General features: G+C 41.7%; 1 long non-coding RNA gene across 1 annotated transcript in view; it reads left to right on the top strand.

The window, feature by feature from the left end:
- Positions 1–7,081: 7,081 nt before the first annotated feature.
- LOC308193457 overlaps positions 7,082–24,065 on the top strand; it is a 228,476-nt gene continuing 211,492 nt past the window's right edge. Inside the window, exon 1 of the long non-coding RNA XR_013949645.1 lies at positions 7,082–7,103. This is a non-coding gene — a long non-coding RNA (uncharacterized lncRNA). The remainder of the gene's footprint in view (positions 7,104–24,065) is intronic.

Here is a 24,065-nt window from a genome sequence, read left to right as displayed (position 1 = left end):
AATATATAGGGGTGGCTGGCCGGGGTGGGGGGGGCCGGCTGCTCGGGAATAGGCTGGGCATCGGTCAGCGGGTGGTGAGCAATTGCATTGTGCATCACTTGTTTTCTTACACATTATTATTATTAATACTATTACCATTATCACTATTATTATTATTATTGTTATTATTATTTTCCTGTCTTAATAAACTGTCTTTATCTCAACTCACAGGCTTCACTTTCCCGTTTCTCTCCCCCCATCCCAGAGAGGGAGGGGGGAGGGTGAGCGAACGGCTGTGTGGTGTTTAGCTGCCAGCCGGGTTAAACCACAACAGTCTTTTTGGCGCCCAACGTGGGGCACGAAGGGTTGAGATATCGACAAATCTGACCAGAGTGTGTTAAACTAAAATTGGTATAAGTATTGGACCTGCTTAATAGTTGCTAGTCACGATGTTGATTGCCTTAATCTCCAGTCTGCTGTACCTGTATTCCAAATTGAGTTTTATGGTGCGTTACTTTCTGTATGTGCTCCCTGTTGCACTGTTTATCCTTTCCGGGCCCTGGTTTAAGATTGTTATGGTACTGTGCGGTGTAACAATGGCTTATGAAATGATGAAATATCTGGTCACGACTTTAACCTGGTATTTGTACTCAGCACTGACATCGACTCTATACTTTGGAACCCATATCTCGGAAACTATTAGCAATTACACCTATTGCCTGTTTTCGTTAGGGAGCCAATCTGTGAAGGGGACAGGGGAAGACATGTTTCCCTACCTGTTCACTCTCCCTTTCTCCTTCACCACCACCCTCTTATCCCCCGAGTTAGTTACGGTGGTTCTCCGAGATGTTGAATATCCTTGGGATACTCAGACCAGCCTGCTCTTGTTGTTATGTCTCCTGAATGCGCTTCAGATTTTGTGGAGGGTTAAACAACTACTTAGGAATCTCATCCGGAGATCTGTCTTGAGGCGGGGTAGTTGCGAGTGGCAGGGAGTGTGGGAGGATATGGGCAGGTTTCTAGAGCAGTGGTCACCTCCAGTGTTTTGGACATTCACCCCTGAACAACTGCAAAATCCTAAAAAGCTGGCAGAATGCTTGAAAAAAAGGTGTCATGACTCTGGCAGTTCCAAAGTGACACAAATCACTGTAGCGTGCTGGGGTCTGGCTTGTGCCTATCGAGCTGCAATTGATGTTATTAGCAACCTAGCTCCAGCTCCTGCAGCCGCTCCAGCTGCAGCTCCTGCAGCCGCTCCAGTTCCAGCTCCTGCAGCTACTCCAGCTGCAGCTCCTGCAGCCGCTCCAGTTCCAGCTCCTGCAGCTACTCCAGCTGCAGCTCCTGCAGCCGCTCCAGTTCCAGCTCCTGCAGCTACTCCAGCTCCAGCTCCTGCAGCCGCTCCAGCTCCAGTTCCTGCAGCCGCTCCAGTTCCAGCTCCTGCAGCTACTCCAGCTCCAGCTCCTGCAGCCGCTCCAGTTCCAGCTCCTGCAGCTACTCCAGCTCCAGCTCCTGCAGCCGCTCCAGCTCCAGCTCCTGCAGCTACTCCAGCTGCAGCTCCTGCAGCCGCTCCAGCTCCAGCTCCTGCAGCTACTCCAGCTCCAGCTCCAGCTCCTGCAGCCGCTCCAGTTCCAGCTCCTGCAGCTACTCCAGCTCCAGCCCCTGCAGCCGCTCCAGCTCCTGCAGCTGCCCCAGCTCCTGCAGCTGCCCCAGCTCGTGCAGCTGCTCCCACTCCTGTGGCTGGGTCAGAGAAACGAGCTGTAGCAGTGCAAGTTGACCCCGCAGAGGGTATCCCAACCCCTGTGGCAGACCCTGTGTCTGGGTCAGAGAAACGAGCTGTAGCAGTGCAAGTTGACCCCGCAGAGTGTATTCCAAGCCCTGTGGCAGACCCTGTGTCTGGGTCAGAGAAACGAGCTGTAGCAGTGCAAGTTGACCCCGCAGAGGGTATTCCAACCCCTGTGGCAGACCCTGTGGCTGGGTCAGAGAAACGAGCTGTAGCAGTGCAAGTTGCCCCTGTAGACAAGGTGAAAAAATGGTATAGAGGCTCAGGTCGTTTAAAACGCAGACAGTCTTCTGCTAAGTCTGGGCGAAGTGAAGACGAGGCTGGGCCATCAAAGGTGCAGGAGACTGAAGATGAGGATGAGGATGGCGAAAAATCAACAGTAACTACCCGGACTCCATACCAGCCATCAAAGGTGCAGGAGACTGAAGATGAGGATGAGGATGTCGGAAAATCAACAGTAACTACCCGGACTCTATACCAGCGTGAGCTACGAGATGTGCGAAAAGATTTTGGTCGCTGTATAGGCGAGCAGCTTGTCACCTGGCTGCTCCGGTGCTGGGACACGGGAGCCAATTATGTGGAATTGGAGGGCAAGGAAGCCAGGCGGCTGGGATCCCTTGCTAGGGACGCATGCATTGACAAAGCAATTGGAGATGGAGCACAATCTCGCAGCCTCTGGAGGCGTCTCCTGTCAGCTGTGAAGGAAAGGTATCTCTTCAAGGAAGAACTTGTATGTTTACCAAGCAAATGGACCACCATGGAGAAGGGAATTCAGTACCTGAGGGAATTGGCCGTACGGGAAGTAATTTATAAGGACCTAGATGACGCACAAACATCCACAGATCCAGATGCAGTCCAGTGTACACCACCCATGTGGCGGAAGTTTGTACGGAGTGCCCCATCATCATATGCCAACTCATTGGCAATACTAACCTGGAAAACGGAGGAGAATCCCACAGTGAATGAAGTGACTAAAATACTCCGGCAGTACGAAGGAAATCTCTCCTCTTCCCTAAAGGCCTGTGTCTCAGCTGTGGAGAAACTCTCTGAAGAGGTCCACCAACTTAAAGAGAATTTATCTTCCCCTCCACCTGAACGAACCAGTGTCCACCAGCTAAAAGAGAATGCTTTAGAGAAACTTTCTGAAAAGATCCACCAACTTGAAGAAAGATTATCTTCCCCTTCACCTGAACGAACCAGTGTCCACCAGCTAAAAGAGAATGCTTTGGAGAAACTTTCTGAAAAGATCCACCAACTTGAAGAAAGATTATCTTCCCCTTCACCTGAACGAACTAGTGTTCACCAGCTAAAAGAGAATACCTTGGAGAAACTTTCTGAAGAGATCCACCAACTTAAAGAGAGTTTATTTTCCTCCCCACCTGTACAAACCAGTGTCTCAGCTATTAGGGGTAAACGTTCATCTATGCAAGGAAGACAATATGGTGGGCACACACACCGCGCCACCCTGTGGTTTTACTTACGTGACCATGGAGAGGACATGAGAAAATGGGATGGAAAATCTACTGCGACCCTAGAGGCACGGGTACGTGAATTGCAAAGGAAAACAATTGGGAAAAAGGAGTTCTCTGAAAGGTTTGCTGCTCCAACTTCCAGCAGGCAGTCCTTTAAACACAGAAATGAAGATTCTGACCAGGACTAGAGGGGCCCTGCCTCCAGCCAGGGGGAGGAAAGGGACAATCGAGTTTATTGGACTGTGTGGATTCGATGGCCTGGCACGTCAGACGCACAGAAGTATAAGGCTTTGGTAGACACCGGTGCACAATGTACTCTAATGCCATCAAGCTATAAAGGGCCAGAGCCCATCTGTATTTATGGTGTGACGGGGGGATCCCAGCAGTTAACTGTATTGGAGGCTGAAGTGAGTCTAACCGGTAATGAGTGGCAAAAGCACCGTATTGTGACTGGCCCAGATGCTCCGTGCATCCTTGGCATAGACTATCTTAGAAGAGGATATTTCAAGGACCCAAAAGGGTTCCGCTGGGCTTTTGGCATAGCTGCTTTGGAGACAGAGGACATTAAACAGTTGTCTACCTTGCCTGGTCTCTCAGAGGACCCTTCTGTTGTGGGGTTGCTGAGGGTTGAAGAACAGCAAGTGCCGATCGCTACCACAACTGTGCACCGGCGGCAATATCGCACCAACCGAGACTCCCTGAGTCCCATCCATAAGCTAATTCGTCAACTGGAGAGCCAAGGAGTGATCAGCAAGACTCATTCACCTTTTAATAGTCCCATATGGCCAGTGCGAAAGTCTAATGGTGAGTGGAGACTAACAGTGGACTATCGTGGCCTGAACGAAGTCACGCCACCACTGAGTGCTGCAGTGCCGGACATGCTAGAACTCCAGTATGAACTGGAATCAAAGGCAGCCAAGTGGTATGCCACAATTGATATCGCTAATGCATTTTTCTCCATCCCTCTAGCAGCACAGTGCAGGCCACAGTTTGCTTTCACTTGGAGGGGAGTCCAATATACTTGGAATCGGCTGCCCCAGGGGTGGAAACACAGCCCTACCATTTGCCATGGACTGATCCAGTCTGCGCTGGAGCAGGGGGAAGCTCCTGAACACCTGCAGTACATCGATGACATCATTGTGTGGGGTGACACTGCAGAAGAAGTTTTCGAGAAAGGGAAGAAAATAGTCCAAATCCTTCTGAAGGCCGGTTTTGCCATAAAACAGAATAAAGTTAAAGGACCTGCACGAGAGATCCAGTTTTTAGGAATAAAATGGCAAGATGGACGCCGTCAAATCCCAATGGATGTGATCAACAAAATAACAGCTATGTCTCCACCAACTAGCAAAAAAGAAACACAAACTTTCCTAGGTGTCGTGGGGTTTTGGAGAATGCATATTCCAAATTACAGTCTGATTGTAAACCCGCTCTACCAAGTAACCCGTAAGAAGAATGCTTTTGAATGGGGCCCTGAGCAACGACAAGCCTTTGAACAAATTAAGCAGGAAATAGTTCATGCAGTAGCCCTCGGGCCAGTCCGAACAGGACCAGATGTAAAGAATGTGCTCTACACCGCAGCCGGAGAGAATGGTCCCACCTGGAGCCTCTGGCAGAAAGAACCTGGGGAAACTCGAGGTCGACCCCTGGGGTTTTGGAGTCGGGGATACAGAGGATCTGAAGCCCGCTATACTCCAACTGAAAAGGAGATATTGGCAGCATATGAAGGAGTTCGATCTGCTTCGGAAGTGGTCGGTACTGAAGCGCAGCTCCTCCTGGCACCCCGACTGCCGGTACTAGGCTGGATGTTCAAAGGAAGGGTCCCCTCTACGCATCATGCAACTGATGCTACATGGAGCAAGTGGGTTGCACTGATTACTCAGCGGGCTCGAATAGGAAACCCCAGTCGCCCAGGAATCTTGGAGGTGATTATGGACTGGCCAGAAGGCAAATACTTTGGGATATCACCAGAGGAGGAGGTGGTTCGTGCTGAAGAAGCCCCCCTGTACAACAAGCTACCGGAAAATGAGAAGAAATATGCCTTGTTCACTGACGGGTCCTGTCGTATTGTGGGAAAGCATCGGAGATGGAAAGCTGCTGTATGGAGTCCTACACGACGAGTTGCAGAAGCTGCTGAGGGAGAAGGTGAATCGAGTCAGTTTGCAGAAGTAAAAGCCATTCAGCTGGCTTTAGATATTGCTGAACGAGAAAAGTGGCCAGTTCTCTATCTCTATACTGATTCATGGATGGTAGCAAATGCCCTGTGGGGGTGGTTACAGCAATGGAAGCAGAACAACTGGCAGCGCAGGGGCAAGCCCATCTGGGCTGCGGCATTGTGGCAAGATATTGCTGCCCGGGTAGAGAACCTGGTTGTAAAGGTACGCCATGTAGATGCTCATGTGCCCAAGAATCGGGCTACTGAAGAACACCAAAACAACCAGCAGGTGGATCAGGCTGCTAAGATTGAAGTGGCTCAGGTGGACCTGGACTGGCAACATAAAGGTGAATTATTTATAGCCCGATGGGCCCATGACACCTCAGGCCATCAAGGTAGAGATGCAACCTACAGATGGGCTCGTGATCGAGGGGTGGACCTGACCATGGACACTATAGCACAGGTTATTCATGACTGTGAAACATGTGCTGCAATCAAGCAAGCCAAACGGTCAAAACCTCTTTGGTATGGAGGACGATGGCTGAAATATAAATATGGAGAGGCCTGGCAGATTGATTACATCACACTCCCTCAAACCCGCAACGGCAAGCGCCACGTACTTACAATGGTGGAAGCAACCACCGGATGGCTGGAAACATATCCTGTGCCCCATGCCACCGCCCGGAACACTATCCTGGGCCTTGAAAAGCAAGTCTTATGGCGACATGGCACCCCAGAGAGAATTGAGTCAGACAACGGGACTCATTTCCGAAACAACCTTATAGACACTTGGGCCAAAGAACATGGTATTGAGTGGGTGTATCACATCCCCTATCATGCACCAGCCTCTGGAAAAGTTGAACGATACAATGGACTGTTGAAGACTACACTGAAAGCAATGGGTGCTGGGACATTCAAAAATTGGGATACACATTTGGCAAAGGCCACCTGGTTAGTCAATACCAGGGGATCTGCCAACCGAGCTGGACCTGCCCAATCAAACCTGTTACGCACTGTAGAAGGGGATAAAGTTCCTGTAGTGCACGTAAGAAACATGCTGGGTAAAACAGTCTGGGCTACTCCTGCCTCAGGAAAAGGCAAACCCATTCGTGGAATTGCTTTTGCTCAGGGACCTGGATGCACTTGGTGGGTAATGCAAAAGAATGGGGAGGTCCGGTGTGTACCTCAAGGGGATTTGATACTGGGTGAGAATAGCCCATGAGTTGAATTGTAGTATGTTAATTATTATATAATAATGTATGTCATCACTACCATGATTGCTATATATCATAGATGAAAATGGTGATTAATTAGAATGTATTGGACAGAGTGTAACCTGAGCATGACATAAATGGTATGGAATAAGGGGTGGATATCTGTCCTGGTTCCAGTTAGGACAGAGTTAAGTAGCTCATAGTAGCTGGTAGGGTGCTATGTTTTGGATTAGGATGAGAAGAGCGCTGATAACATGCTGATGTTTTAATTGTTGCAGAGCAGTGTTTACACCAGGCCAAGGACTTTTCGGCTTCTTGCTCTGTCCTGCCAGCGAGCAGGCTGGGGGTGCAGCAGGAGCTGGGAGGGGACAGACCCAGGACAGCTGACCCAAACTGGCCAAAGGGGTATTCCATACCATCTGACGTCATGCTAAACAATATATAGGGGTGGCTGGCCGGGGTGGGGGGGCCGGCTGCTCGGGAATAGGCTGGGCATCGGTCAGCGGGTGGTGAGCAATTGCATTGTGCATCACTTGTTTTCTTACACATTATTATTATTAATACTATTACCATTATCACTATTATTATTATTATTGTTATTATTATTTTCCTGTCTTAATAAACTGTCTTTATCTCAACTCACAGGCTTCACTTTCCCGTTTCTCTCCCCCCATCCCAGAGAGGGAGGGGGGAGGGTGAGCGAACGGCTGTGTGGTGTTTAGCTGCCAGCCGGGTTAAACCACAACAACTGGGAAGCCCAAGACACCAGTAAGGAGAGAAAGCAGGTGACCAAGAGCCCCAGCCTCTGTTTGAGTGCAGGGGAGGAGGATCAGTGGCACAAGTAGAAGTGAACAGAAGAGACCTTTCTCTACAATCCCACCTGAAGTTGTCAAGGACTGAAGGCCTTGGGTGCAGTGTCCTTCACGTGACTGTCTATGATTAGATGTGGGTACCTATATCTCAAAATAAATGAATAAATAAATAATCACCTTCATTTTGCCAAATTGGGGCAGGAGGACATAAGAGGACAAACCAGCATAAATCAATTCTGACAGATGTCTGTCTCCTGTGATGGAGAGTTTATAGACCTGCTTGTTTGTTGGGGCCTCTTTTTTACCTACTTAGAAGCAGACTTTTTTTCCCCTCAGTATAATTCCTGCATCTTCTCTGCCGAACAATTTTCTTCAAGCTTCCCCTATAGCTATGGCTGTGCACAATGAGATTGCCACCCCCTTGCCAGCTCACTTTATAGTTGAAGTCTTCGCTGCCATGTCACACATAAGGCTTCTCTTGAGATTCATCTCCCTCTTCCACCAGCCTTGCCTTGTGTGTTATGTTTACTAAGCTTTGTGTTAGCTGCTGTTCGTTCAGAGCTCTCTGCTCTGCACTTTCATGCATTTATGATAGCCCAGTGCTGGATGTGCTATTTTAGCTGCTGCATCCCTGGCTGCATCAAATAGAACAGCTCTCTCACATCTGACATTCAGTATTTCTCTTAACACATTCAAGTAGGAGGCTCACTTACTTTTACAATGACATTGCATTGACTCGTGTTTAGTTTGTGAGCTGTTGTAAGTCTCAGATCTTTTTGATATACAGCTAACTGTAAAAATCCGTGTACAATTCTTAATCATTTTAATTGAATTTTAGATTGCTCTTTGTCAAGGTCTTTTTTTTTTTTTTTAATACTTTTCTCCTCTCACCTTTTTTTTGGGGGGGGGGGAGGGGGGAAGGGGAGTGTCATTTTACATGTGAATTATGTTTTCCAAAATCTTTCTGACAATATTGACTAGAATTTGCCTAAAGTAGATCATCTGGTGACTTCCCCCTAACACACCCCCAACACACACACTATACCAAGATATTTTATGGTCAATTGTAAATGCATCTGATAGAGATTAAGAGTAGAACATAATTCTATAGCTTGAATATGGGGAAGACACGTGTAAAAATGTCAAAAGCCTTCTTAAACTGAGATGTACCCCAGCTGTGGCTTCCATCATACAAGTTAGGCCAGTTACCACATCAAAAAAAAAAAAAATCTGCTTGTATGATCCACTCTTGCCTCTTGCCAAATCTTCACTGGCTGCTTTAATCCGTTTTCTACCCTCTAAGTAACTTACAAATAGTCTCCAACAATTTGTTCCAAAATTCCCAGGAGATTTAAGTTATACCATTCTATACTTTGTCAGGCCTCCCATGATCCCTTTTTTAAAGACAGATATATTTTTTGTCTTTCTCCTGTCCTCTGGGACTTTATCTACCTTATCCTCTCATTGAAAGATACTGGTCAATGTCTTAGAGACAGCTCCAAGTGGTCCATTAGGGCCTACTGAGCTTAACACAACTATCTTATCTAAAATCCTTTCATTTTGGTTGTCTCTAGCCCATGGTACCTGTCTTCAGGGAAAAAAAAAAAAAAGGTACAGTGGTAACAAAATCATTTATTCTCACTGACCTAAGTTTTAAGTTTTTTTCAAAATCACCATGTAACGGAAGATATTGAAGTTAAAAAATTTAGCACAAGCCATTCTGTAGAAAGCAAAGCAGTGATTTCACCTTTTCTTTTTGAACTCTCGATTGAAGTCCTCTCTGCTGGGATGACAGTACATTTGTTACTTATCTAGTTAAGATATAGGTTTTTCTTTTATTTTTTGTTCATCCCCCCTCCCCCCCTTTTTTTTTTAATTAAAGTGATACAAATAAGGAGTGGAGTGCTATGAATTTATTTGAATCACCCAGTTGTTATCAGTTTCCAAATGGGTTACAGATGTTATTTTCCTCTTATTTCTGGTGCAGTTGTACTCTGACTCTTAAAACAATGTTGTTCTTTCTAATTTTCTTCTTTCTGTTTTTTAACTTGACATATTTCCACCATTTTACATTTATTCCTCATTAGATTTGTTTCTAATGTTTAAATGATGCTTTAAAGATGTTTCCATCAGCAAAGAGTCACTAATACTGTAATATAAGTCTGCTAGTGTGATTACTCTCTTATTTGCTTATTTTGTGGCAGTTCCCCATTGTACAGCAATAGCCTGATCTTATATGCTGCACTAATTTTCAGGTTACCTTATTAATAAGTCATATTTATAAGTCTTTAGTTATTTAAATATCATTGGTTTCCTATTCTTATGGTACTTTTTTTCCCTGAAAATAATGACTTTATTTCTCGTTGGTTATTTTCTCCAAATCTATTTTCCACAACTTTGTATTTCTGACCAGTCATCCCACCACAAGCCTGTATTGAGGCTTTCACAGCTAAGTGAAGGGGAACTCTGCAAGCTTTTGAGTGCCCCCTGAGAGATGAACCATATAGCTGTCAGGATAGTTTTAGAGTTAGAATCTAATCACTTAAAATAGTAACATTATTCAGGCATCTTTTTCCCTGAAAAAAATTATTGAACTGAAATTATATATGCATATATATATGTATATACATACCTGCTTTCACAGTGGGGACCACACAGAGTATAAAAATACCACAGAAGATTTCCTGTTTAAATACAGTAATTACTTTAATGAGGATATTGGTTGACTCTTCTCTGTTACATTATTTAACTTTGATATCTACAGATGCTTTTGAGATGCAACCTATAGATAGACAGACAGAATCACAGAATCACAGAATCATCTAGATTGGAAGAGACCTCCAAGATCACCTAGTCCAACCTCTGACCTAACACTAACAAGTCCTCCACTAAACCATATCACTAAGTTCAACATCTAAATGTCTCTTAAAGACCTCCAGGAGTGGTGACTCAACCATTTCCCTGGGCAGCCCATTCCAATGCCTAACAACTCTTTCAGTAAAGAAGTTCCTCCTAATATCCAACTTAAACCTCCTCTGGCGCAACTTTAGCCCATTCCCCCTCGTCCTGTCACCAGGCACGTGGGAGAATAGACCAACCCCCACCTCGCTACAGCCTCCTTTAAGGTACCTATAGAGAGCAATAAGGGTGCCCCTGAGCCTCCTCTTCTCCAGGCTGAACAACCCCAGCTCCCTCATCTGCTCCTCATTAAGACTTGTTCTCCAGACCCCTCACCAGCTTCGTCGCCCTTCTCTGGACTCTCTCGAGCACCTCCATGTCCTTCTTGTAGTGAAGGGCCCAAAACTGAACACAGTACTCAAGGTGTGGCCTCACCAGAGCCAAGTACAGGGGGACAATCACTTCCCTAGCCCTGCTGGCCACACTGCTTCTTATACAAGCCAGGATGCTGCTGGCCATCTTGGCTACCTGAGCACACTGCTGACGTTGACTGTCAGTACATTTTCAATATAATTTGAGAACAACATATTGTATGTACACATAAGCAAGAATAATGTAGCTTATTCCTAGCTCTGTACAGAGTTTGAATGGGAATGCAGCCTGAAAAAATAAATAAATTAATAAAAATGGGGCAAGGAGGTAGTTCTGCCTGCTCTGCCAGCCAGTGCTTCCAATTTTTCTGCATAAAGGGGAGGTTATCAAAACCCTCCTCCCTGTTTTTCAGGGTGTTATTATGACCCTGAGAAGGTCTTACAACTTTGAAATAGAAATTTTCTCTATTTTCTTTCTAAGAGTTTGAAGAATGGTTTATCTCATTCCATGATGACTTTCCTCTAGACCACAACTGACACTGACTTTCCCATTACTTCCAGCTACTACCCTTAATAGGCTTTCCATTGTTGTTTAAAAAATAAAAGCTTTTTTATTAGGTGATCCATGGTGGATTATCTTGATAACTCTCTTCCTTTCACCGATTGTTTTTACTCAAAGCAACTCTGCTTCTTGTATCTTCTTGAACTCCATAATGACTATAAATGATCTTAATTAGATGACACAGTGTTTCCACCCATTTCTTCTATCTCTATTTATTAAACAAGCCATACTTTCCAGTAACTGTTCTGGTGTTCTGTATAACCAAGTCCTGGTGTCATGTGCATCACAGCTTAATAAACACTTGTAATTCTGTTAGCTTTCATACCCTGACATTTGTGCATAAAACATGTTTGTTTTCTCCATTTTTCTTCCTCTTGTCTCAGTTATGGCTACTGTAATTTACCACTTCCTCCCTTTCCCATTCCATGTCTGTGTGTAGCAATCTACTTTTTGGTACTCCGTACATATTTATGTTCAGTCCTCTCTAAGTCAAATTTAGAGCTTCCATCCATTTGATTACAAAGTGCCATCCACATATCCTATTATCCTTCTGGGTCACATGGACTTATGTGTACCCTTCCTTCTTCTGGACCTTTGAACTTACAGTTTAAGTTATGGCATCCGTATATGCCTACTTTTTACTGAATCCTCAGCAGACCAAAGCTCCTGTCGAGAATTCTTGAGCAAGTCAGACAGACATACTTCTACTTATCGTATGAGAGCTTTGAAGTCATTCATGGAGATGCCAAGGCTTCTAAATTTTTAGACATCCAAATATGAGCAACCATGTCTACTGGTTTTATGAAAGACACTTTGCCTTTGAAGAAGTTCATGGGCATCCACCTCTCTACAAGGAAGCAGAAACCTTAGAAGATTGGTTCTGAGTAGACTAGCATTTAAACTCAGGCTAGGTGATCTTCTATAATTGCTGAGTCACACCTCATCTTTGATAAAGTTGATATATACATAAAAGTTCTGAAGAACCAAAGCTTTAGTTGTTTCAGTAAAGTGTTCAGGAATTGCTCTATGTTGAACTTCTACCTGTTTTTTTTTTTTTTTTTTCACTCTCTTTATGTTAATAACTTTCTTTCTGCATGTATTCAAACATTCAAATCACAGTCAGTGTTTGCCTGATTGTCTTTATAATTGAGGAAGATTGTTTGGAAACTTTTTGAGTCTGTGTGGGAAAGTAGACTTCAAAGACCATAGAAGAAAAGTATTTTAATATAATGGCAGTTGCCATTTAACACATAACAGAACAAATGCACAATACCAAGGATGGAAGAAATATATATCAGCTTTATAACTGACAACTGAAACAATAATAATAGTTTCAATGCATTTAACAAATGAAAAAAATGTCAAGGTTCTGGACTGGTAAATTGTGTCAGCTAGCTATTGAGGTAAAATAGTAAATAGCTTCATAGACTCTTGGGAAATTATTTGTTTTAATTGTGTGCAGTCATATTCAAATCAATATCTGAAAAATCCATTGGGATGCAGAGAACTGGAATAAATCAGAATTTCAGAGCAACTCAGATAATAGATTATTGTTTAAGGCTGACAGGAGATAAGACTTTTACATTTACATACCTTTTTGGTTCTTCTATTATGAAATTTGCTGGTATTAAATCAGTTTGGTTTACTATCAGGATGAAAAGGAATTTAAAATTTAAAACAGGTACAAGGAAAGGCTACTGTTGCTGATGCTTGTGCTTTGTCCAGGTGATCATTAGTATTACTATAGGTAATAGTCCATCAGAATTTCATTATACTCCACTCTTATAATTCAGTCATTGAAATTTCCTATAAACAATATTGGTCAGGCAATTACAGTCAGCCTAGAAAACAGCAGCAAGAACACTGGAAAAAAAAATTTGTACAGATATATCTGTTAGATAGAGATTTGGTAAACATATCCCAAATAATTTTCTAAAGAAAAGTGTGCATACCTTACCAGCATCACAAGGATGAATTTTAGTATCATATTTGCACTTAACGTCAAGCATGTAAAAGTCAGAAACTGAATGAAGCAACCTTAACTTTGTATGGAGATTCATATGTGCGGTATATGTCTGATATGTTTTATAAATAAGATATCTGAGGAACATATAGCCAAATTTTCTTTTCATGGCTGGTCAACTTGTAGAGGTTACTTGTGAAATATGTTTGTCAAACTTCTCATTAAGGAAATTATTCAGATAATGGTATAATATTTTGCATGGGACATTCCACTTATCCAATAAAAAGCTTTACAAAGCTGACAGTATTAATTATGAAATATTTTCCTGAAATGTATTTTCCAGTATTTTGGAAAAAAAAAATATCACATCTGACAAGAAAGATGTTCTTGGCAATCACAATTTCGTTCTCTGATTTCATGGTTAAGTTGCTTGTGTTACTTTAGATACCTATCTCCCGGATAGGGATGAGCAGATACGTCCTGTCATGTAGGACTATTTCTATTCTTAATTAAATGTTTATGAAGTAATCTATAATTAGCAGGTATCATCAAAGCCAGACAGAAGATGGGGGAATGACATTCAATCCATTGGGTTTTCAGCAAGGAGGAGCAATGTTCTAACTTGATAAAATGCCTCTATAAATATTATGAGAAAAACAATCTGTTTGTAGACGGACAAATGTTGTCAGACATTCTACTCAATTCCAGTAACCATTATAATTAAATTCACACGTAAGTAATTCGGTTATTCTTATGTACACAACACCTACCTGGTTAGGAAACAAACATTTTTAGCGTAGTAGAGAAAGGACAATAAAATGCTTTTTTTCTATTCTGCCAAGATTGACCAACCACAAGTCTGCTTTTGCCCTGGCAGAGCAATATGGAGAGAGCTTGGTGTAGTGTTAGGACCTTGGTGAATAAAAATCAGCTGAGAACTCCTTAAATATGAATGCTTTTCCTAGCAGGGCTGAAGTTGTCTTGCTCCAGCTGCCTTCAGATCACCTTGCTGGACCTTTCCAATATCATGTCTGTGCAGAACTTCTAGTTATGTCAGTATAGCCCCAAACCTCTTGCCTACTTCGAATATTAGGGGGTCAGGCTAATGAAAGCCTTATGCTAATGGCTGGCATATGGATGTGAAAGACTCTGTATGCTAAAACACATTCCAGCATTCTTAAATTATGGAAAAAAAAATGGGATGGGGAGGCTTATCTTTTTCTCTCTGTTGTGTGTGCTCTATTGTATAGAGTGACTGAGTGTATAACTTAGCATGGCCCAGCTTCCCATTTGCTCTTTATTAGAGATGAGTTATTTTTTCAAGTTACTATCAAAGAAATCACTGTATTGTCAATTAAAAAATGCACAAAAACTACATATATAAATTCTAGCAAGCCATTTGCCATTCAGTTGGAACTGAAACAATGGCATGATAATAAAAAGACATTTCATTATAGAGAATCATTTGAAGTCTCCACAGACCACCAAATGATGAGTGCAGTATCATGAATACAAACACTTTTCTGCTGCTGATTTCATTACTTGTCTTCACTTGGGTATTATAAGCCCAAATGAAGATCATGCCCAACATTCACAGAATCCCAAAAGCTCCTTCAAAATATTTTCTCTCCATCTTACTGAAGAAACCTTCCACAGGATTAGTGTGAGGTGTTTAAAGGCAAGCAAGTGTCAAATACCTTTTAAAAATCTGTCTTTTATTGCTTCCCAGATTTCAATGAATAAATGCCTTTTAAACTAATGCTGTGACACTCACTAGTTAGGAATGTTGATTTATTAGGTTTTCTTTTAATTTGGATTTTTTTATTCTAAGTAGCAGTGACAAATCATAAGCAGAAATATGGGTCCAAGAGATAGCTGAACATCCTATTAGTCTCCAGCGACTAATTATAAAATGTTTATCCTAGTTGTCTGTTAATGAAAGTATGCTAATTTGCATATCAATACCTTTGTGTTTTCAGGGATATTTTTTTAAGTCGTTATATTTTACCTGATTATAATGTTCTATTTTCTCTTTTTGACATTTAGTTACTTTCAATGATATTTTAATAAAAAAAATGTAGGTGTCATACTCCAGTCTTTGCAGGGTGAGTTCCTTAGCTGGCCAGGTATTATTCAGCATATACTGGAGTCAGTAAGTTTTGTCATTATTCATTCAATGGATGGTTTGAAGGAGAGTCTTTTGCCCTCCCTCCTTTACACTGTTCTGAATCAAACGCAAGTACAGCCAACTTTCCAGAAAAATCAGATGCACAAACATTTCTTTGTTATAATTTAAAAGGGCATAGAGCTCTCATTTTGCATCTAGGGGAATCTTCTGTGACAGTCACACTTAGAAAATATGCTTACCTTTATTTTTTAAACTGTTTGTATCACCAGTGTGGCAACATAAAAATCTGGCTATCAAAGTTGTATATGTTGAAGTAATTAATCCCTGGTCTTTCACAGCTTCTTGCACTGCTAGATTTCTGAAACATTCATTTTGTCTCTGGCTCCCCGTTGTGTGTGTCTGTCTATGCGGGTATTTACATCATGGCCATCATTATGATATCTCAACACCTGCATCCCACATTGGGCCATGAGCAGTAGGTCAAACATTGTAATTCATGCTTTCAAGAGGACAAGGGAGTAATGTTTTCTTAAGAAAGTGAGAGCAAAATATACATTCCTTTTAGATTATTTTTATTTTCGATTACAGAAACTAACCAGCAAGGAGAGAAGACAAAACACATGGTATTTGATCTGTGGATAAATGAGTACCACCTGTCTCTTGTGCTGTAATTTCAGCATTTTTCAAGATCTCTGGATTCTATCTATGGCTTATGTTCTCTCCACTTAACATACATTACTTTTTCTGAGAGCTGTGGATAGACATTTTGGACCACAGTTGCATTGTTATAGTGTAAGAAAACCTAAGAAACCATGGGAAGTTTGAAAAGGTCACAGAATTATATTTGGTGTCACTATGGTTGGTTTTATCTTGTTAACTGAAAATGCTGTAAAAAAAAAAATCTGCTGGAGAAAATTTCCTTCTGTCTGTAAAGTCCTTCACTGTTGTTTTTGGGGACCAGTGCCATATACAGCTTTGCAATATTGTTCCCCCGGTGACTGAGGGGAGCTGTCTGCTGCCTTGCATTTCCCTGTGAGCATCTCATGCATTCTCCATGAAGTATTATGGCTTTTCTCTTGCATCTTTAGACCACTTGTCAGGTACAGGCATCCCCTGGGTGGAACTGGCTTCTCTCTGCCATATCATTGAACACAGCTGTTCTAAAAAGGTTTGGGTACTGCTAAGTGCTAAAGACTGGACTGATCAGCACTTTTGCATTCAGTAAAGATCATGTAATTCTTCCAGGTGATGTCAACCAAACCACCAGAATAAGGCAAGGTTGAGCAAATGCTTAACTGGGCAGACCAGGTGGTTTCTGTGAGGTTCAAGAGGGCAAGTCTGATAAGTGCAAATACAAGATAGGGAGGCACACTGGTGGTACAGCCCCAAGGAAAGCTGAGTGAGAGAGTGGTGAGTGAAGGACTATCAGAGCAATGAGCAAAGAAGCTGTACTCCCTAGTCTGTCTGGCTCTGAGCTAGACATCCTTGCCTTTTCTCTGAGAGTAGAGTACATCAGAGATATGCTTCATCACCTCTTTTTCTTTCTAAAGAAGAAAAGTCTACCGAGCCCAGATTCTGTTTAACCAAGTGGTTCAAGAAAGGGTTGCAGTGTTTTAGGGGCTCTTTAGACAACAGCAAGTTAGAATGCTGCTGCCTCATTTGAAGCTCTGCATTATACCTATTGTGAAACAAAAACTAACATATAAATCCCTTCAGAATACGTTTGTTTGCTTTTTCCACAAAGCAAGAGTGGAGACTCAGGAACAACGAGTTCCTTTATAGGGCTTTGACAAACAAAATTATTGAAGTTAAATAGGAAAAAAAACATTATCTGGAAAAGAATACTATATTATTCCTTCTTATTCATGTAAGATCACTCATGCTTTTCCAAAATTGTCTAATAAATGCATACAAATAAATATGTCTTTTAGCGTTCAGGTTTGCTACAGATTTGTTCAAATGCTGCTTTCAACTCATGAGCAATTTCAAGGCTGTAATGGAAAAGCTGAATCAGCTGTGAAATGTAACTTTTGACTTGATTATATTAATTGACATACCTATGTATAATTTTTTTTGGAGTATTTGGTATAATTGCTTCAAATGACATTTAATTTGTCACTTGAAGTACAATAATTAGAAACAGTTCATGAAAGAAAGTCATTGCAACTTCAAATGAAGTATTTCAAAGGTATAATTATTTTGAATGTTATAATACTGAATAGCTACACTCATGGGGCTGGGGAGCTGACACTGCCAGTGTTGAAGTCTATGGACCAAAGGGTCTCCTTTGCTACACAAGCCACATACTCACATATTTGTAAGATTTGGGAAACAGTGCTATGTGAAAAGGAAAAACTGCATGATAGTTCCTCCTCCCTGTAGGCTAGTGAAAAGCCTTCTGCACAGAAATGTTTGTCATCCAAATCTCATTAGAAATCAATGGAAAACATTCCATCAGACTCAGTGGGAGCTGAATTGATCCACAAGTATATTTCTGGCTCTGTTGGAGACGTTTGAGAGGCGCGTTGCTGGCTAACGGAGCAGCTGCTTGATCTGAATAGTCCCCACTGAAATACTAACATGGTTCATGCGGCTCTGCACAGCAACAACCCTTGCTTCTCGGAGAAAGCCTCCACCCCTACCTCACCTCCAAAAGTGGCAGGAATGCGTAACAGAAGGAAGAAATTAACAGCAGCCTTAATAATGTTAACTGACAAGAATGGTGACATAGCTAGGAAGGTATTGCCTCATATTGCACAATATCTCTCACATAAAAATAAATAAACAGAAAGCACAGAAAATTAAAACAAGTAAAAGGAAGGTGAAATTCCACTTCTGTACCAGCCAAAAGGACATGCAGCCATTCAAAAGCTGGAGGCACTGATCATTGCTCCCAGCACAAGAAGGACATGGAACTGTTAGAACGAGTCCCGAAGAGGGCCACAAAGTTGATGGAGGGCTGGAGCACCTGTCCTATGAATAAAGGTTGAAAGAGTTGGGGTTGTTCAGCCTGGAGAAGAGAAGGCTCTGGGGAGACCTCATTGCAGCCTTCCAGTACCTAAAAGGGACCTACAAGAAAGCTGGGGAGGGACTCTTTGTCAGGGAGTGTAGAGATAGGACAAGGGGGAATGGCTTTAAACTAAAAGGGTAGATTTAGATTACGTATCAGGAAGAAATTTTTTACTCAGAGAGTGGTGAGGCAGTGGCACAGGCTGCCCAGAGAAGCTGTGGATGCCCATCCCTGGAAGTCTTCAAGGCCAGGTTGGATGGGGCTTTGAGCAACGTGGTCTAGTGGTAGGCTGGGGAGTTGGAACTAGATGGTCTTTAACGTCCCTTCCAACCCAAACCATTCTATGATTCTTGATTTGTAAGAAAAGCCACCATAGCCCATGTCATGGCCAGTCCAGAATGAGTTCATGAGGCAATGGCAAAGAACTTTCTTCCTAAAAAGCTTAGGCCTGATCAGTGAGTGAACCTTGTCTCTTGGAAAACTGAGCTTTCACAGCTTCTCAGCCTCAAGTGTCTAGAAACTCAAGGTTTGAAATGCAAAACGAAGGTCATGATGCGGAGCAGTGGGTTCTCCTTGTTCCAGATCTTTCCAAGTTGCCAGAGAACTTAACGTGTAATAGCAGCAGTGAATGCCAAAGTCAAAACTGGAGGAAGGTAGGGTTTCCAGCACTGAGAAAAGACAAACATTTAATTGATGAATTTATTTATTTATTTATGAGGTTTGTTTAATTGCTGACCACAGCCTTTTTGTGAACTTTAGTCTTTAGCCCTGTGTACTAGCTAGCACACATCTTAAAAATAAGTAAATAAATTTAAAAAAAAAAAAAAGAAAAAAGAAAAAAGAAAAAAAAAAGGTGGTTTAGCTATGTTTTAACATTATAAATCTGAATAAATCTGAGTATAGCTATAGCCCAGTTTTGGAGAGGGATTTTCCCTCTGATGACAAAGTCAGAAGCCTTTCTGGAAGCCAGAGAGTTGAGTTTCAGGACCTGGAAACACAGTTCTTGGGCCTCTCCTAGCTGCCCCATTTAATATTATATCTTCTCTCCATCACTTAGCCATTGCCTTCTTCAGTTCTTTACACTTAAGATGTATTGGCATGGGGGAGGAGGCCTGAAGGGGTTTTCTGAACCTGCTGTGAATGCTGGCCTTAAAGGGATGTGTTAGTTATTGACAGCTCTGGCTATTGCCACTGATATATCAATGCATTAATGCACTATACCTGGTCCATACTAACATATATATACAGTTCAGTGATCATGCACACCTCTAATAAGTTTTGTTTCCTTCCACAAATTTATAATAACAAGTATCTAAGCTAATGTTATATAAGTCACTTGTAGTCTGTTACATACCTTTCACACAGTAAATATTTGACAGTAATATTTTGGTTTTGGCATCCATACTACACTTTCCATATTAACCTTGATTTGAGAGGAACAAGCTCCTGTTGGGTCAGGAATTGGGGACAGCAACAGGAAATTTTGGGATTTTTCTCCTCTGGAAAGCCTAGTAATTGAGCCTTCATCAGAAGTGCTTACATAAAAGCCAGTATTGGTCTGGAAATGCAAAGTGCAGTTCAGTTATAGCTAAGGGCCAAAGTAACCAGGCAAGCTCAGATTTACATCACTACGTTGCGCCAAGAGCACAGCTGCATCGAATTACTGTCTTCAAAACAGGAAGGACTGGAAGCTTGATTACAAGTGCTACAGAGACGATGAAACACAATCTCAACTTTACATTGTGTATGAGACATGGCTGGTAGAAGGAGCTAGTCCATAGGGGAGAGGTTCTAGTTTTCTGTAAACAGGTCTATATCAATGTACAAAACAAACATTATTATTATTATTATTATTATTATTATTATTATTATTATAGAAAATAAATGTGTCACTCATCTTTTGGAAAAGCAGGCAATGCATATGGATTTTGTTCCACCTCAGTATGTGACCTGCTGATTCCTTTATTTGCATGCTGATGCTGTAACTTCAGTTGCTCCTTGTGCAGGTAGATGTCCCGACCTGCAAGACAGCAGGTCCAGGGCCTATGGGCTTTACTTTTCTTATAAATTAAAACTGCACCTGAGCCCTCACATACAAGTTAATTTTTCATTTTAAGAGTGTATCCCAAATGACTTTCAAAAGTGTTAAACCAATTATTGTTTAGCTATGGTAGTTTAAATACCCCCCAAATTAGAGTCTTCTAAGCAAACTGAATTTGGCCAGTTGAATCTGACTTCATTTTTATTAGCCATTGTTTGTTTGGGTTGTTATTATATTTTTGTTAGACTTTTGAGTGGTTGCCTAAGATTTCATTGTTTGTGCATCATTCGAGCTTGAATAAGAATGGAAGGCTAAAAATAAACTTTGGAAAATAAAAAAATAATAGGAACACTTTAAAACAGTCAATCTCAGAAATGCTTTTTCCTTTGTATACCTCCAGATATCTTACCATTTCAAAGGTGTGTGTTTCCTTCATTCGTTCGTTTGTTCCTTCCTTCCTTCATTTTTCTTTCTTTCTTCCTTTCTTTTCTTCCTTCCTTCCTTCCTTCCTTCCTTACTTTCTTTTTCTTTCTTTCTTTCTTTCTTTCTTTCTTTCTTTCTTTCTTTCTTTCTTTCTTTCTTTCTTTCTTTCTTTCTTTCTTTCTTTCTTTCTTTCTTTCTTTCTTTCTTTCTTTCTTTCTTTCTTTCTTTCTTTCTTTCTCTTTCTTTTCTTTCTCTCTCTCTCTATTTCTCTCTTTCTCTCTCTCTCTCGCTTTCTCACTTTCTCTTTCTCGCTTTCTCTTTCTCTCTCTCTCTCTTTCTTTCTCTTTTCCTTCCTTCCTTCCTTCCTTCCTTCCTTCCTTCCTTCCTTCCTTCCTTCCTTCCTTCCTTCCTTCCTTCTAGGAAGGAAGTTAACCATTTTACAAAATTAAGTAGGACATACCAAGGACATGATGCTAACTGTGCAGCCTATGGGGCTTTCCTTCCTGGCACAGTCACTACTGCAAAGCCTGCTAGAGAGGAGGCAACTTCAGTTAACAGAAGCTGATGCTGCTCCAGCTATATCTTAACTACGCACAAAAGCCAGAACAAAGACATCTCTGATATCACCAGACAGTCAGCACTGAGACTGGAGTGGGGACATTGGAAAATTGCCATGAATGAGCACTGTGAGTAGTGTCTCATCTCACTCAATGTTAACTGCAATATCTGTTCTTATACAATTGATTACATAGAGAAAAATAATATTTAAATTACATTCTGCCTTTGTAACACTTCAGGTTACATGTATTTTGTTAGCATTCAACACTGTCTCAGTTGTGTTGTTTTTGTTTTTGTTTTTTTTTTTAATCCAGTGACTCTTTACTAGGCCCTGGTAATATTTCTCCTACAAAGATGCAGAATTTGCCAAAGCCAAGGAGTTTATTGCTGTGAGCTGGCTATGCTCAGCAAAGGTCTGTACAGTACACTACTGAACTTCATGTACTATAAGCCTTTTAAAGTGGAAATTTACTGTGGTGTCTCACCTTGAGGAGCAAACCAAAACAAACTCACTAGAACAGTAATTTAAAGACTGAACTTTAAAAGGAAGGGAGAGAAATAAAGCTACCATTCCTTCTCCTAAATGGTCAGGATCATGTGAAAATCAATAAGCTGACCTCTTTCTACTTTTTTTTTTTTTTCCTAACACTGTAAATAGTCCGGCTAAAATGTTGTGCAACTGCTTTTAACCAGAACCTTCTGCAGGAAAAGTGAGCATGGAGGTGAGTTGGGGTCTTGGCCACAGCCCACCCCAGACAGAAAGGAGCTGCCACCTGCCCCATGAGCACAGCAGATGCGGAGCAGCTACGACCTGCATGGCTGTGGTCAATACAGAGTGGCTGAGGTCATGAGCTCCGTCCTGCTCCCTCAGCCCGAATATTTGGCTTAATGCTCCTTGTTTACCTGAAACATGGGCAGATGTACTAGGAGCTCCCTGGCTGTCTCCATGGAGCAGCTCAGACCAAGGAAAAATGATCAGCAAGATAGACATTCCTGACTGCTGCACAACTTTACACTTCTTTTAAAGGTATATATATAATAATGAGTTCATTATATCCAACAAGTCCAGCTCCAAGTTTTGGAGCTGCTCTGTATTACAACAAGAAGCAGCACTCTATCCAAAACCCACAACGTGGAGCTGCATGCCTCATAAAGTCCAGAGGACTTGTCCTAGGAAACCATCAAAGAACAGACCTGGCCCAGCTGCAGAGGTAAAGGAAATGTGCTCTTCTGACAAGGGATGTTGAAACGGGGAAAAAGCAGAGGCTCAGGGCTTGGGCAGGAAACTGCAGAGGCCAGGAATTGCTTGACTGGCAGGGAGGACCTAGAATCATCCTGCCAGCTGGGCGAGGGACTGTATTGCATTGGAATGTCCCTGTGTGGAAAAAAAGGTTTTCCTGAACTTGGATGATCTTGAACAGGGTTATTCATTCATGTTTGAGTGTGTACGATGGGATCAGCAAATTTGCCAACTTTTTTAAACCAATTTTCTTAATAAATCATTCACTGACATTCAAGCTCTTCTCAAGAACATAGCAAGGGTGATGCGAGTCATCAGGAGATGTGTCCCAGTTTCAGGATAGACTTTCTGCTTGAAATTTTAGGAAATGAGAGTCCAAAATTGACTGACTAGTGTATAGGACATTTCCTGAGATAAGTAAAAACAAGATTTCTGACTCCAAAGGAAATCTGAAGTGGTGTTCCTGTGTTTCAGCAAACACTTTACTTATTGGAACGTTTGTCAGTCTGGGAAATCCTCCTTTGAGGAAAAATTGTTCAGACCTGGTTTTGGTTAAGTATAAAATGGATTTTTTTTTCTTTCTTTTTTTTTTTTTTTAAAAATAACACTTTAAAAGTTTGGGATGGGTAGGGAGTTGTTTTTCTACTCAGTTCCACTGATGTGCTCCCAGTGTATCCCACAGAGGCTGCAGATGAGAAGCATCCTTCTACCAGTCTTCCTAAATGAACAGAAGCAATTTTTGAGACTTTATGTTTTAGAAAAATCAGGTGGGCTCTTTCCTTATTCTGCTCTTCCACCTAGACACAATTAAAATCTAAAGCAGTAAATCTGGGCGGAGCACCAGTGCTCACTCCAGCAAGTACCTTCTCGATATGCTCTGACCTGTATGCAAGGCTGGCAGAAGTACTTCTGGAATCACTCTGTAGCGTGTTTTACACCCAAGTGCCTTGCTTTTCACTGAAAGCCTGATATAAACTCTTTTGGTCACATAAATACTCGTGAGAGAAAGAAACTGGAAAGCTGCTATTTAAGAGCAAAATGACTGTCTTAAGAAAATTTCTATCAGAATGTATGTTGCTGTAGTTCTCTGTGATACTTTTTTTAAAGGGAAAGGTAATACAAAATTTTAAACATATTTTTAGTTACCTCCATGTCCAAGTGTAAGACAATGGTGTTAACAGCTGCAAAAGGGGAGAGCTGTTCACAACTTTGGGAAACTGATGTGCATTATGGAACTTTCACAAGAACAATACTTTTTGTGTGTGTGTGTGTATGTGTGTGTGTTTTAAATGCTTTCATTCAAAAAATTAAGTGCACCTTTAAAAGAAAACCACTGAGCAAACTAACTTTCCTCCCAGGGCAATGGAAAATGGCTATTTTAATAAGAAGCAAATATAAATCACTTATGTTTGTTCATGTCTGTATATTGTTTCTGAATGCCAAAAATTACTTAAGAACCATTTCC

This window comes from Anser brachyrhynchus (genome assembly GCF_964034855.1).
Source record: "Anser brachyrhynchus genome assembly, chromosome: 3".
NCBI classification, from domain to species: domain Eukaryota; kingdom Metazoa; phylum Chordata; class Aves; order Anseriformes; family Anatidae; genus Anser; species Anser brachyrhynchus.
Note: the sequence above shows the minus strand (reverse complement) of the source record. Positions and strands in the feature narration are given on the sequence as shown.